At 48.0% G+C, this 13,352-nt stretch overlaps 1 protein-coding gene across 9 annotated transcripts in view; it reads left to right on the top strand.

The window, feature by feature from the left end:
• The window catches only part of ZNF12 (zinc finger protein 12), a 138,983-nt gene that overhangs the window by 45,062 nt on the left and 80,569 nt on the right, over positions 1–13,352 (top strand). For 2 of the 9 annotated variants that reach the window (XR_009535088.1, XR_009535087.1), the window contains one exon: positions 1,877–2,178. The exons of 4 other annotated variants lie outside the window; for them this stretch is intronic. The gene's annotated coding sequence lies outside the window, so the exon portion shown is untranslated. 3 more of the 9 variants (XR_009535089.1, XR_009535085.1, XR_009535086.1) reach the window with 2 other exon arrangements.

Raw genomic sequence — 13,352 nt, 5'->3', positions numbered from 1 at the left:
TTAGGAGTGTGTCTCTGACACTGTTACTTATGTCCTTCGGGAGGAACCAAAGATTCTGTGAGTGCTGTTGTCCTAATCATGAACTGCTTGAACCTGTCCTTTTGTGACTCAGGGGAGGCCTGGGAGACTGCAGCTGTTTTACAAACAAGAGGCAGGGGACATGGAAGGGCCCTGCAGGGTCCTGCTTGGTTCCAGCAGCCGAGAGGTACAACTTTGTATGCAGGATAATGAGATGTAGCTTTGTTTATTAACAGGAACAAAAATAGTTTGGTCCTAAAGTGAAATGACTGATTGTTCCAGCACCAGAAAGAGGATAGTGAAGGACACAACCGCAGTGAATATAGAAAGTTGCAGGAGATGGGTGGAAAGGGAATTTCATTTGTCTGAGCCGAAGGCGGCTCAGTTTTGATGTTTATTCCAGAGGTTTTCAAAAAAGAGCTTCTGGTTCTCTGAGTATCAAATATTATATTGATGCAGAGCTGGAGTTTGGTTTTCTCTCTGTAAAATGATAACTGTTTCTAGTGGAGTGTTGGTCTCTTTAGTAAGTGGTTGGAAAGTTGTTCTCTAAATCTGCGTAAACAGCAGAGCTTCTGTGTCTCACTGGAAGAGCTTTCTGCCCCTAGTTCTGAATTCATCCGGCCTTATTATGTTTTGAAAATAAATGCACAGGGACTTCCCTGGCGGTGCAGTGGTTAAGAATCCGCCTGCCAGTGCAGGGCACACGGGTTCGAGCCCTGGTCCGGGAAGATCCCACATGCTCTCAGAAACTAGAGCACGGAGAGAGTAAGGTCATACGAAATTTGAGACGCTAAATATTGTCATAGTTTAAGCAGTGTGAAGATTGTTGGAAGAAATTATTTGTCATTCATTCAAGCCATAAACATTTGATGAATACTTGCAAAAAATAGAAAATAAAGAAACCTCTAGAGGCCGCGAGCCACAACTACTGGAACCCACGTGCCTAGAGCCCATGCTCCGCAACAAGAGAAGCCACCGTATTGAGAAGCTGATGTACCACAACGAAGAGTCGTCCCCGATCACGCCAACTAGAGGAAGCCCACGTGCAACAACGAAGACCCAACGCAGACAAAAATAAATAAATAAATTGATAAATGTATTTTAAAAAAAAAAGAAAGTAAATGCACAACAAAATTTCTGCATTTCTGAGAAAGTTAAGCTTCCTTAAAACTGTGTTTCTTTTGGTCTGTTTGTTTTTGTTTTTTTTAAGTGTACTGTCAGGAATTTCCTGGTATTTCAGGGCTTAGGACTCTGCGCTTCCACTAGTAGAGGCCTGTTTTTGATCCCTGGTCAGAGAAGTAAGATCCTGCAAGCTGCGTGGCGTGGCCAGAAAAACAGCAAAGACAAAATAATCATACTTTAGCCGTTCAACACAGTCAGGGACCTTTAGTTCCTCCTCAAGGGCTATCGGGTAATATTCTGAGCCATGTCTTTGGAACTGCTTGGCAGAGACTGAAACCCCCAGCAGGTGGAAGAAGTTAACTGCATGCTGCCCACAAGCACGTAGACCCCAGACCAGTTGGAACCAGAAGGCTGATGATGTTGAGTCCCCGTGACCTCACCACCAACCAATCAGAAGCATGTCCGTGAGCTGATCACGCACCCTGTAACCCTCTCTTCAACATGTAGCCCCTTTCTCTTGTCCCTGTATAGTCCTCAAGCAAAACCTCAGGAGGGGAGAGTTGGTTCTTCGGGACATAAGCCCACCATCTCCCCTGGACTGCCGGCTTCCTCAATAAAGCTATCTTTCCTTTTACCCAACACTTGTCTCTCAGTATTGGAGTCCTGAATGATGCAAGATGTGCCTCATCTTCTGTAGTTTTCTCTACATGAAAAATAATTCAGGACTATTTTTCAGAGTTAAGAAATGTGGTTGGATAATCACAACACCATTAAGCAACACCTCGTTGGACAGCAAAGAGGCGAAGCCGACTGGTAATAACCACACACATCATGACTGTGGGAAGACTTTCATCTTTATTGTATTTCCCAAAAGCTGCATTGCTCGGTGCTCTTTAATAATCTAAAACAACGTACAAACATGTTGAGACAAGTTAAAAAATTACGACTGAATTCCCACAATTCAATAATGAGAACTAAAAAAATAAAATTTATGCTTACAAGATTTGGGAGGAAATACCCACCTAGCTGTAAGTAGAATGGGAATATTATGTAATATATAAAGTGTATATTATGTAATAGATAAAAATAAAAATCTCTCTTGAAAATGTGAATAAAACTGTATATATGTGTAAATATACAACAGCTGTAATACTCATCAGAAAAGTTTGTAGGAACAAGGTGTTTCAAAATGAAGACTATTTCAAAATAAATATTTAAAACTATTTAAAATAAATATATAAATATAAAAATACAATAATTTTACAGGTGACATTTTCCAAATAAGCCTGTGAAAGTTAAGTCATCAGTCACGACCCTATGGCTCTCATTATATATTTTAAACTTTTTCTCTCCTATTCTGAGCCCCTATACTCCACCTTCAAATGCTTCTAGACCGGGGCAAACAAGTGTATAAAAAATGGGACCTCAGGGGAGATTTGAATGAAATGATCTGAAAATTGGGGTGGTGACTTCCAAAAGGATGGCATCTGAGAAAACCCTGTTTTCTTATTGTCCTGCCACAGACTCCTAGAAGCATGCCCCGCTCCTAGGAGTATGATATGAAAACTCTTCTCAGCTCATTCTAGAAGGTGCTGGGTTCTTCGCGATTCTCTGCACAAGAGGCTTTCTCCCTTCCTTCCTCACAGCTGTCATCACTGTCTGGAGTGCCCTCGTGTTGAACATCCTCATCTCTCCTGGGCTCTGTGATCTGGATGTAAGAGAAAGAGCGAGGATGTCAGATTGCAAAGTGGCAACTGTGCAGCTATAAAGGTTTTCGCATGCTTAGTCAATTCTAAGCAGAACTGAGACTCCTTTATGATTGCAGTTTTATCTCAAATTCTCCATTCTGAACCCCAGTCCTGAGCCATTCATTGTTTTCAAGTGTGATTCTTGGACTCTGGTGACCCTGACTCCAAAAACTACTGAATACACCTAAGGCCAGGCCCAGTAATCTGCTTTATAGCGAAGACCCCAGGTGATTGTGCGCAGGGAGCTGGCATTTGGAGAAATGCTGCTTTAGTCTCAACTCACCTTGGTCCTCTGGCACCACTTCAGTTCTGAACTTGGCACCACACTATAGACATGACTGACAAGTCAGCATCGTGGACCAGGAGACCTGATGCCGGATGCCTAACCCTGACGCTAACCCTGCATCCTAATGTCTATTTTATTATTAATTTTTCATTTATTTACTTATTTCCTTTATTTTATTTTTGGCCGCATTGGGTCTTGGTTGCTACGTGTGTGCTCTCTCTAGTTGTGGTGAGCGAGGAGTACTCTCCGTTGCTTCTCATGACGTTGGCTTCTCTTGTTGCGGAGCATGGACTCTAGGCGCACAGGCTGAGTAGTTGTGGCTTGCGGGCTCTAGAATGCAGGCTCAGTAGTTATGGCTCGTGGGCTCTAGCGCTCAGGTGCAGTAGTTGTGGCGCACGGGCTTAGTTGCTCCGCGGCATGTGGGGTCTTCCCGGACCAGGGCTCGAACCCGTGTGCCCTGCGTTGGCAGGAGGATTCTTAACCACTCTGCCACCAGGGAAGTCCCTGGATCCTAATTGTTAAATAATACTCAGTCCTAAACTTGGCTAGTGTTACGGGCTGAATGTTTGTGCCCCCCAAAATTCTTATGTTGAAATCTTAAAATCTTAACCGCTAAGGTGCTGGTATTAGGAGGTGGGGTCTTTGGGAGGTTATTAGGTCATGGGGTAGAGCCCTCATGAATGAGGTTATTGGCCTTGTAGAAGAGACTGTGGTGGGTTGTTTATGAGCCACGCGGTCTGTAGTAGGTAGGGCAGGTCGAATGGACTAAGACAGCTAGTTTGCAAGATTTAAACCAAATGTTTGCTCAGTCCTCTGCCCACATCTAGAACTCTAATGTGTCAATTGTAATAAGCCATGCTGAAGATGGCATTCCTTAACCTTCACTCGTTGTGATAAACCCCCTTGACCGTAAACTTGAGGGGGAAAAGGTGAATTGTCCAAGAGGAATCATTGGTCCAGAAGTGGTGAGTCAGGGGAAATAAAGAGTCCCAGGTCATCTGGCCATAAGCAATTTGAAAGTAAATTTGGATGAAAATAAAGCCAGTCCTAATTCATCTTCTCTTATTGAACGTGTGGGCTGTTGTATGTAATATCCTGTTTGTAGACATTTACTTTGTTGTAGGTAAATGCTGGAACCCATATCCCTGAGGGATGTAAGGCCAAAAATGAATGAAAAAGAGAAACTGGAAACACAGTATATGGAAGAAAATCACCATCTCGTCAAAGCTGCCATTTGGACCCAGTTGCTTTGGGTGAAATGACTTCAGTGAGACCCATGCGTCTGGGACAAACTGGTTTCCCCGAGGTCTGGCGCCCACGGGCCCCGCGGTGCTGGTGTCTGTGTGTGGCTGTCAGTCCGTGGCTGGGCGCTGAGTCGGCGTGTGGCTGTGTGCCCGGCTGGCCCCCGTCACAGCGTGAGAGGTGATGTGGGTCCAGCAGTGGGATCCCTCCGATTTCCTCAGTAGACAACACGTCATTCCGCCCTCACCTTTGCGCACGCAGGCAGACCTACCTTTGCGCAGGCCGATAACCTGAGGCCTGCGTGCTCCTGGGGCCCCTGGGGCAAGAGGGCGCGATCTCTTCCCCACACCCAGAGCTCTGGATCAAAAGCCTGGATCTGGAAAGAAAAACAGCCCCTGGCAATGAGGATGCCGCTGCCTCCCGTTGCCTGGCCTCCGGTTCTTTCTCGTCCATCCCCAAGTCCCAAACCGAGTTCCCCGTGATCCCCCCCTCCTCTCCGGCCCCACCCCTCCCCGAGACCGCCACAGCCCACCCACCTGCTCGCACTCTTCCCGAGTGACCCTCGTCTTCCAGCCCATGGAACGGATGAACTGGGAACGCAGTTTGTGGAACAAGGGACGCTGGGAGCGGTTCTTTCCATAGAGGAACGAAAAGATGGCCTGTTTGGGGGCCTGGTTGTCCTCTTCCATGTCGCTGGCCACATAGCTGGGGAAAGACATCAGGTCGCTGTCATCAGGACAGGAAGGGCCTCCGCTTGAGATCAGCTTCCCAGGAAAGAGGCAGGCTGAACATCCTCACACGACCCACCCAGCCCTGCCCAGCGTCACCGTCACCATCACCGAGAGCCGCCCAGTCGTCAAGGAGGCACTGCCAGGCAGGACCTTCGGAAGGGTGCCTCTCACACCTTGAGGATGAGGACAAAATCCAAACCCCGTTCCCTTCAACTTGTTTTATGTGCACACACCTCTCTCCCTATGTTGTAGGTACGTGGACAGTTCCTGAGGGCAGGAGCTGATCTGATCTGTTTCTGCATTCATCCCTCTCCTACCAAATGACACATTTAGGGCTTGGTTCATATTGATGCATGAATTCAACAGCCTTTTGTGAATCTCTGTTCCCATCACCTCATATTCCGCGGCATGTAGGGTGTACGTTATAAGGTTTCATTAGATCAATGAATGAATGAATGAATGAACATTTAATCTCAGAGCCAAATGCAATGCTGATTACCTCGAAGACTCACAATAACGAACATTTGCAAAATGAAAAGAATTGTGCTGAGCGTTTTGGGAATGCATTGACATTTTGACAAGACCTGCCTTCCACATTGTGTCCAGTCTAATGGGACTGGGGAAGGGGAAGGGGGGAGATAAGAAATGACTATAATGCAAAGCATCACATTATAATACGATTTTAACTCAAGTGGCTCCGGGATGCAGAAGTTAGGGAGATCAGGCATCGTGAAGGTTTTGGTGTTTGAACCCACTTTAAGGATAGGGTCATTTTCTTCAGATAAATGTGTGGGAAAGATACCTGGACAGAAAGCCCAATAGAAACTTAGAGGGCAGGGTATTTGGAAGGAACGGTGGAACACAGGAATAAAGTGTCAGGACGGTGTGATGGAGATTGCAGAGAGAGTTGAATTCCAGCCCAGAGCTCTGGCCTTGATTTGGCACGGCATTAGCCGATGAAATTGTGTGAAGCGGTCAGACCTGTGTTTTGGGAGGATATTCAGGCAAATAGAGCCGACTGGCTTGGGAGACTTGGAAGAAACGTCAGTGGGGAGCATTTTACACCAGATCCGCGCTATGTGATAAGGGCCCCCCGATTGTGGCATTTGTCGTGGGAACGCAGAAACGGAAGATAATCACACTTGGTGCTGATGTGGGAAGACCCGAGACTGGAAAATCAGAACCGGAAACGCCTCAAGTCTGTTTACTCGGGGGCAGGATGGTGTCAGTTCTTTCTTCCTCTCCTCTTAGGAAGGTTTTGTGTTTTGCTTTGTTTCGTTCAGTGTTTTAATTGACATTAGGGTAGTTTGTTTTGACAACGAATGGTATAAAAAGCATAACTTTGTTTGAAAAAGAAACCACTGTACCGTAATCCTGTCATTTTCACACCAGAGTAAACAGTACAAAGGGGTTTAAAAAAATAGATGAAAGGTCAGAGCCCCCCGTCTCTCTCCACCCTCCCAGGGTGTTTAATATTGATTGCGGGGATGGAGCAAGGTACTCACAGAGCTATGAAGAAATGGATTCTCTGGAATTGCCAGGAGAAGAGCCCGGCCCGGCTAAAATAAGCTATCACCATCGACAGGAGATACTGATGGAAAGAGGGAAAAGAACGTAGGAGAGAGGTCACCTCCTGGAAGAGGAGAAAGAGTGGGAGGGAGAAGGGAGCAGGGGACGAGGAATGGGTGGTGCCACTTGGAGAGGAGACCCCCCGTGTTGGGTGAGCCTGATTGTTTGGGGAAGGGGAGAGGCCAGAAGGTCAGAGTTGGCGACGCTCCAAGGATGGGAGGCTGTGGGTTTGAGGGCGTGGACTTAGGGCCACTGGCACTGGATTGTGTTTGATGAACCGGAGCCGAGGCGAGTCCCCAGGAGCTGAGAGGAGAGGGGACGTCGGCAGCAGCCACCAAAGGGGCACACGTGGGGCTCAGATCCCAGAGGGGCCCTCGAGGCCCCTGGAGGGCAGTGTTGACAAGGCATCAGGTTGGGAGGGGAGTGGAAACGTGGGTGTAGAAAGCACCCCGTGCGCCCACCCAGGACAGGCGCTGGAGCTGGAATCCATCTCAGCGGGTGGTTTACCTTGTCAGATACTTCCAGCCTTTTGTCCCAGGCAAGGAATTTCTTAACGACGGGATCCTCTGTGAAAAGAGGGCAGATGTTGCCAGTGGGAACAGGGCTGTCGTGGGAGCCTTGCAGAGCCAAAAGGGAGAACCGCGCCCCCGCCAGGGAAATGCCAAGTTGTGGCCCAGGGTGAAGCTGACGGGAAGAGGGGATTGAAGACCATTCACTGTGGGAGGAAAGGGGGTGACTCCCCTTCTAGGGGGGCCGAGTGACAGGGAGTGATGCCCCTTCATCGTTACCGAGCATCCTGTTGAAGACCTCGTGGTGCTCAGGCAGCACTGAAGACACCCGCTGTCGCTTCAGCTTCATCTTGAGCCCAATCAGCCACTCCACGACCCAGGTGTCCTGGGCCTCAGCGGCCGGGTCGCCCTCCACCTCCGCTCTGAACGCCACTGACCTCTTCCTCTTACCGCCGGGGCGCTGAGGCGGGGAGGTGCAGCCGGCCCAGGGGGCTGACGAAGGAGAAGAGACTACAGTATGACGCTCTCGTCTTGGGAATTCAGCCACTGGTGACCACCCAACCCCACCCCGACTCTGCCTCCCCCCTGAAGCACCCCCGTGCTTTCCAGTCTCCCAGACCGCTGACCTTTCCCCAAGTCATCTTTCCATCTTTCTCTGACCATATCTACCGATCCCTCCCCTGACTCCTTTTGTCATCTTCCAGCTTCCTGTCCTCGAAACTCTTTCTCATGGTAGATAATTTCTCCCACCAGGGGAAAAAAGAAAAAAAGAACCCTCCCCTTGTTTCCTCTCTTCCCTCCTCTCATCCTTGGATCTCGTCTCCTAACCTCTTTCTTGCTCCCCAGGTGTTCCGTGTCCCCAGCTCCTGTGCTCTCCTCCCTCAATCCCTGGCTTTCCGAATGTCTCCTTTCTTTCGTAGGCACCTTTCGCAGGGGCTCTTTCCCGACCTCTGTACCCATTCCTCCTTGCCGGTCAAGCCTCTGCAATTCCTTCTCGTGCCAGCTCCCTCACCTGACGGTCCTGGGATTCCTTCATAGACAGTCACCTCCAGGGGGTACCCTGAGGAGCTGGGCTGGCAGGTCTCGTCCTCAGCCTGGGAACTCGGTGGACGATTGTCCATGATGTCTCCCGAACTCCTCCCTTCCTCGAAGCCTAGACTCTGCTTTGTCCCAACTCTTGTTCTGGACTTGGGCTAAACACGAGTGGTCGTCCCTTCTCCAAGCTGCGGGGCAACTGGCAGAGGAGAGAAGCTCTGGCGAGATGCTATTGTCTACTACTGTTGCCGAGCACCACGGAGTCTGGTCCTTCCAATCAGGAAGGTCGGAAGCCTCTGATGTCATCATCCGTCATTCCAACCTGGCAAGCAGTTTGAAGGAAATCACAAGTAACTGTCAGACCTATGTGTGCACTTGTCCCAGAGATCAGGGGTAAATGGTATCTCCTGCCACTGACCCAACCTCTGCCCGTCCTGCAAACCCCCCTCAAGGTGTCCAGACCCCGCTTTACCGCTTCCCAGCAGGTGCGCTGTCCTCTCCCTGCTGGACTCTCCCCCTCCCTCCCATTCCTTTTCCACGGGCTGGTGGGAGAGTGGGGAGAGGGACAAGGAGACTTAGGGGAAGCAGCAACGGTTCAGCCTTATAAGAGTGAGATAAGTATGTAACAAAATATCCCAGGTACATTGACTCACTGGATTAAAAAGTTACGTTAAAACATGGAATTCTGCAAAGCTCTTCTGCTCAGTGTTTACTGGCACTGTGTTCAGAATTCTGTAGTGGGGGAGCACACGTCCGCTACCCTCAGGCACCTTTGAGTCCAAGAGGCATTTTGAGAAGCTAAAATCATACAGAACTACACGTGCTCACGCACCCTTCAACGGGTGTCTACAGACAGACACACACACACACACAAAGGGCACCTTTGGATTTCACAAAGTCCATGGATTGTCCAAAGCCTGCCCCTCGATTCCAATTAAGAAGTTCTCGTCTACTTATCAAAATTTTGAGAATGTAGTATCACTGTTGTCCCAGAGATTTCACTACCTGAATAAAAATGTCACATGTACAAAAGCCTAAATGGGAAAATCTCCAGTTCAAGACAGGTTATTTTTCTATGAGGGTAGGAAGTACACGGTAGCCGAGATGCAGAGAAGAAAATAGCCCACTCGGGATCGTGCAGTGTCACTAGAAGCTTCTTCTGAACTTCCCAACTCATGCTTCCACACCTCGCCTGGGGGTCTGAGTCTTGCTTTTTCTTCCTTCCTTCCTCCCTCCGTCCCTCCCTCCCTGCCTCCCTCCCCCCCTCCCTCCCTCCTCCCTTCTCTCTTTTTTTATTGTGATAAAATTTGCATCACATGAAATTTGCCCATTTTAAGGGTACAGTTGAGTGACATAAAGAATTCACATTGTTGGGTTTCCCTGGTGGCACAGTGGTCAAGAATCCACCTGCCGATGCAGAGGACACGGGTTCGAGCCCTGGTCCGGGAAGATCCCACATGCCGCGGAGCACCTTAGCCCGTGCGCCACCAGTACTGAGCCCGCAAGCCATAACTCCTCAGCCCGCGAGCCACAACTACTGAGCCCGTGCGCCTAGAGCCCGTGTTCCGCCGTAAAGAGAAGCCACCGCAATGAGAAGCCCGTGCACCGCAGCGAAGAGTAGCCTCCGCTCGCTGCAACTAGAGAAAGCCTGCACACAGCAAAGAAGACCCAACGCAGCCAAAAATAAGTAAAACAAAAGTCTTAAGAAAAAAAGTAAAGAATTCTCATTGTTGTGCAACCATCCCGACTGTCCGTCTCCAGAATGTTTTCATGCTGTCAAACTGAAACTCTGTCCCCAGTAAACACTGACTCCCCATCGCCCCCAGCCCCTGACACCCACCCTTCCACTTTCTGTGTCCATGTATTTGACCCCTCTGGGGATGTCACCGAAGTGGATTCATGTAACATTTGTCCATTTGTATCTGGCCTATCCACTTAGCATAATGTCTTCAAGTGTCATCCGTGTGGTAGCCTGTGTCAAAATTTCCTTCCTAGACCCCAAAGCCAGTGTGGACAGTACACAGTGAGTGAGAAGGAAATAAAACCCTGGGTCTGAAGAAGTTCAGATGTATGCCAAGTGCAGTGGGAAAGCAGTGAATGAGAGGTGTCGTGATCCAGTTTGCACTGAAAGGGAAACAATTGATGTTGGCTGCTGTAGAAATGGATGGGGTGGGGATTCAGCAAGAGTGGAAGTCGGGAGACCCAGATACGGTTAGGAATTTGGCGTGGTAGTGCAGGAAGACGACGTCTGAGAAGATGGAGAGAAGCCAACAGGTTCCATATACTTGGAGGGAGACTCAGCAGGGCTCATCGGGGGATCAGATTGGGGGGAGGTAGCGGGGTGGTATTTCTGTTTACTCTGTGTGCGCGTGTGTGCTTATGCCTCTACTGCTGAGACTTAACTGTTTCTACAAAGAAACACTAACCTTTCCTCTTACAAGTGGAATTGTTAAATTTTCACTGTTTATACAAAGAAATGTCAATCATTGAAAAATACCTAAATGCTCTTTCTATCAATTAGAAACTTTCCTTCCTGTTTGTGGATGAATAATATCTGTTGTATGAAGATACACACTACATTTTGTTTATCCATTCATCTGTCAATGAACGCTTGGGTTGTTTCCACATTTTGGCTCTGAATCTTGCTTTTGAATTATTGTTTGGACTTTGATGAGAAGTATCTCTGTTGTTCAGGATGTGCCCAGAGTTTTAGTTTGTCTTTTGATCACTTACATATTTCTAATTAGCCCAAGCAATGCATACGTAGAGTCAGATCAGTTCATCCAAGGTGCAGGGACTGAGTGTCTCTTTGGTTTGCACTCGTGGACTTTCTGAGATGTTCTAGGTCTCAGAGGCCATGCATAGAGCGTCTGAGGTCCTCCAGAGCTGCCACAGCCCGGCTCTCCTCAGGGCCCGCACTGCTGGGAAAAGCACTGCTGCTTGAGGACCTGTGTCCCTCTGCTGTAGACGTTCCATCGTTAGGAGGCAAATGAGTTCAGATTTGCATTCATCGTGCTTTCAACCATCACCGCTGATTGGGTCCTTGTATAACAGAACAGAAGTTCACTCTCCCTCTTGGTTAAGAGGCTTTCAAATCTTAGAAGGTTGGTATTCTGTCCCCGTGAAAATTTCTCTTGTATACTGTGAAATACCCTGCTTGCTTTATCTAGTCTTCAGATCTGGATTTGCATAATCCCACCCAACCTCACCTTGTCCAAATGTGCTAAAGTCGGGTGGGACCCATCTTAAGATGTGTTGGTATGTTGTCCAAAAACGGCGTAAACAGCCCAGATCGAATCTGATGTTGTAAGTGAGCAGGACCTTGTGGGGCCTTCCTGGGACGGATTCTCCCCATGTCTTCTGCCTGCTTCTTGTCTTTAGAAAATTTTAGCCTCCTAGCCTTCCCTGAGTTCGAAACGGACAATTTAATCAGAGAAGGGAGAAAGTGCAAAAAGAAAGGAAAAGAGTCCAAAACGACCAAATAATACTAGTGTAGCCATTAAACAAAGTCAAGGACCTTTCCTTCTTCCTCAAGGGCTGTAGATACTGTTCTGAGCCTCGTCCTTGGAGCTGTTTTGCAGACTGAAGCCCCCAGCAGGTGGAAGAAGTGAACTGCATGCTGCCCACAAGCACGTAGACCCCAGACCAGCCGGAACCAGAAGGTTGATGATGTTGACCTCAAATTACGTCACCACCAACCAATCGGAAGAATGTCCACAAGCTGACCACACACCCCTCAACCTCCCCTCCTTCACCCCACTCCTTTGTAATTCACTTTAAACATTTTTTAAATTTTATTTTGGGACTATAGTTGGTTTACAATGTTGTGTTAGTTTCCGGTGTACAGCAAAGGGATTCAGTTATATGTACACAGATATCTTTTCTTTTTCAGATTGTTTTCCCATTTAGGTTATTACAAAATTTTGTTTTTTCTCGTCGCGCTGTGTGGCTTGTAGGATCTCAGTTCCCTGACCAGGTATTGAACCCGGGCCACGACCGTGAAAGACCAGAATCGTAAGCTCTGCACCAGCAGGGGACTCCCTGGGTTAATAGAGAATATTGAGTAGAGGTCCCTGTGCTATACAGGAGGCCCTCGTTGATTGCCTATTTTATATATAGTTGTGTGTGTACATTAGTCCCAACCTCCTGATCTATTCCTCTCCCCCACCTTTCCCCTTTGGTAACCATAAGTTTGTTTTCTATGTCTGTGAGTCTGTTTCTGTTTTGTAAAGAAGTTCATGGGTATCATTGTTTTAGATCCCACATAGAAGTGATATCATATGGTATTTGTCTTTCTCTGTCTGACTTCCTTCCCTTAGTATGATAATCTCTAGGTCCATCCATGTTGCTGCAAATGGCATCATCTCATTCTTTTTTATGGCTGAGTAGTATTCCATTGCATGTATGTACCACGTCTTCCTTATCCATTCCTCTGGCGATGGACGTTTAAGTTGCTCCCATGTCTTGGCTATTGCAAATAGTACTGCTATACATATTGGGGTGCATGTGTCTTCTTGAATTATGGTTTTCTCTGGGTCTGTGCCCAGGAGTGTGATTGCTGGGTCGTACGGTAGCTCTAGCTTTAGTGTTTTGAGGAACCTCCACACTGTTCTCCATAGTGGCAGCACCAGTGTACATTCCCACCAACAGCCTCACCCCATCTGTAAACACCTTTCCCTGAAAGCCATTGGGGAGTGGGGGCCTTCTGAGCCCTAGATACCTGGACCCCTTGCTTGTTGCCCTGCCATAAACGCGGCACTTTCCTTCACCGTGACCCGGTGTCAGTAGATTGGCTTTAGTGCGTGCGGGCGAGTGGACCCAAGTTTGGTTCAGTAACAGCGTGTTTGCAGACAAGCAAAACTATCACCTCTCCTCCTCTCTTTTCCTCCTGTGGATGCAGTTTAATATAACAACGGCTGTAGCTCTAGTACAGAAATATCAGTAGAGTGAAGCAGAAGTGCTTTGTCAATACAATCCTTTCGGCATGAGAGTCACGTGGAGAAAACATTACAACACAGATGCCTGGACCCAGCCTCACATATTCTAATTCCACAGCACTGAGCTAGGGCCTAATTTTAACTTTCTCAATTGA

This window comes from Lagenorhynchus albirostris, chromosome 15 (genome assembly GCF_949774975.1).
Source record: "Lagenorhynchus albirostris chromosome 15, mLagAlb1.1, whole genome shotgun sequence".
NCBI classification, from domain to species: domain Eukaryota; kingdom Metazoa; phylum Chordata; class Mammalia; order Artiodactyla; family Delphinidae; genus Lagenorhynchus; species Lagenorhynchus albirostris.
This window is presented reverse-complemented; position numbering and strand designations above follow the sequence as displayed.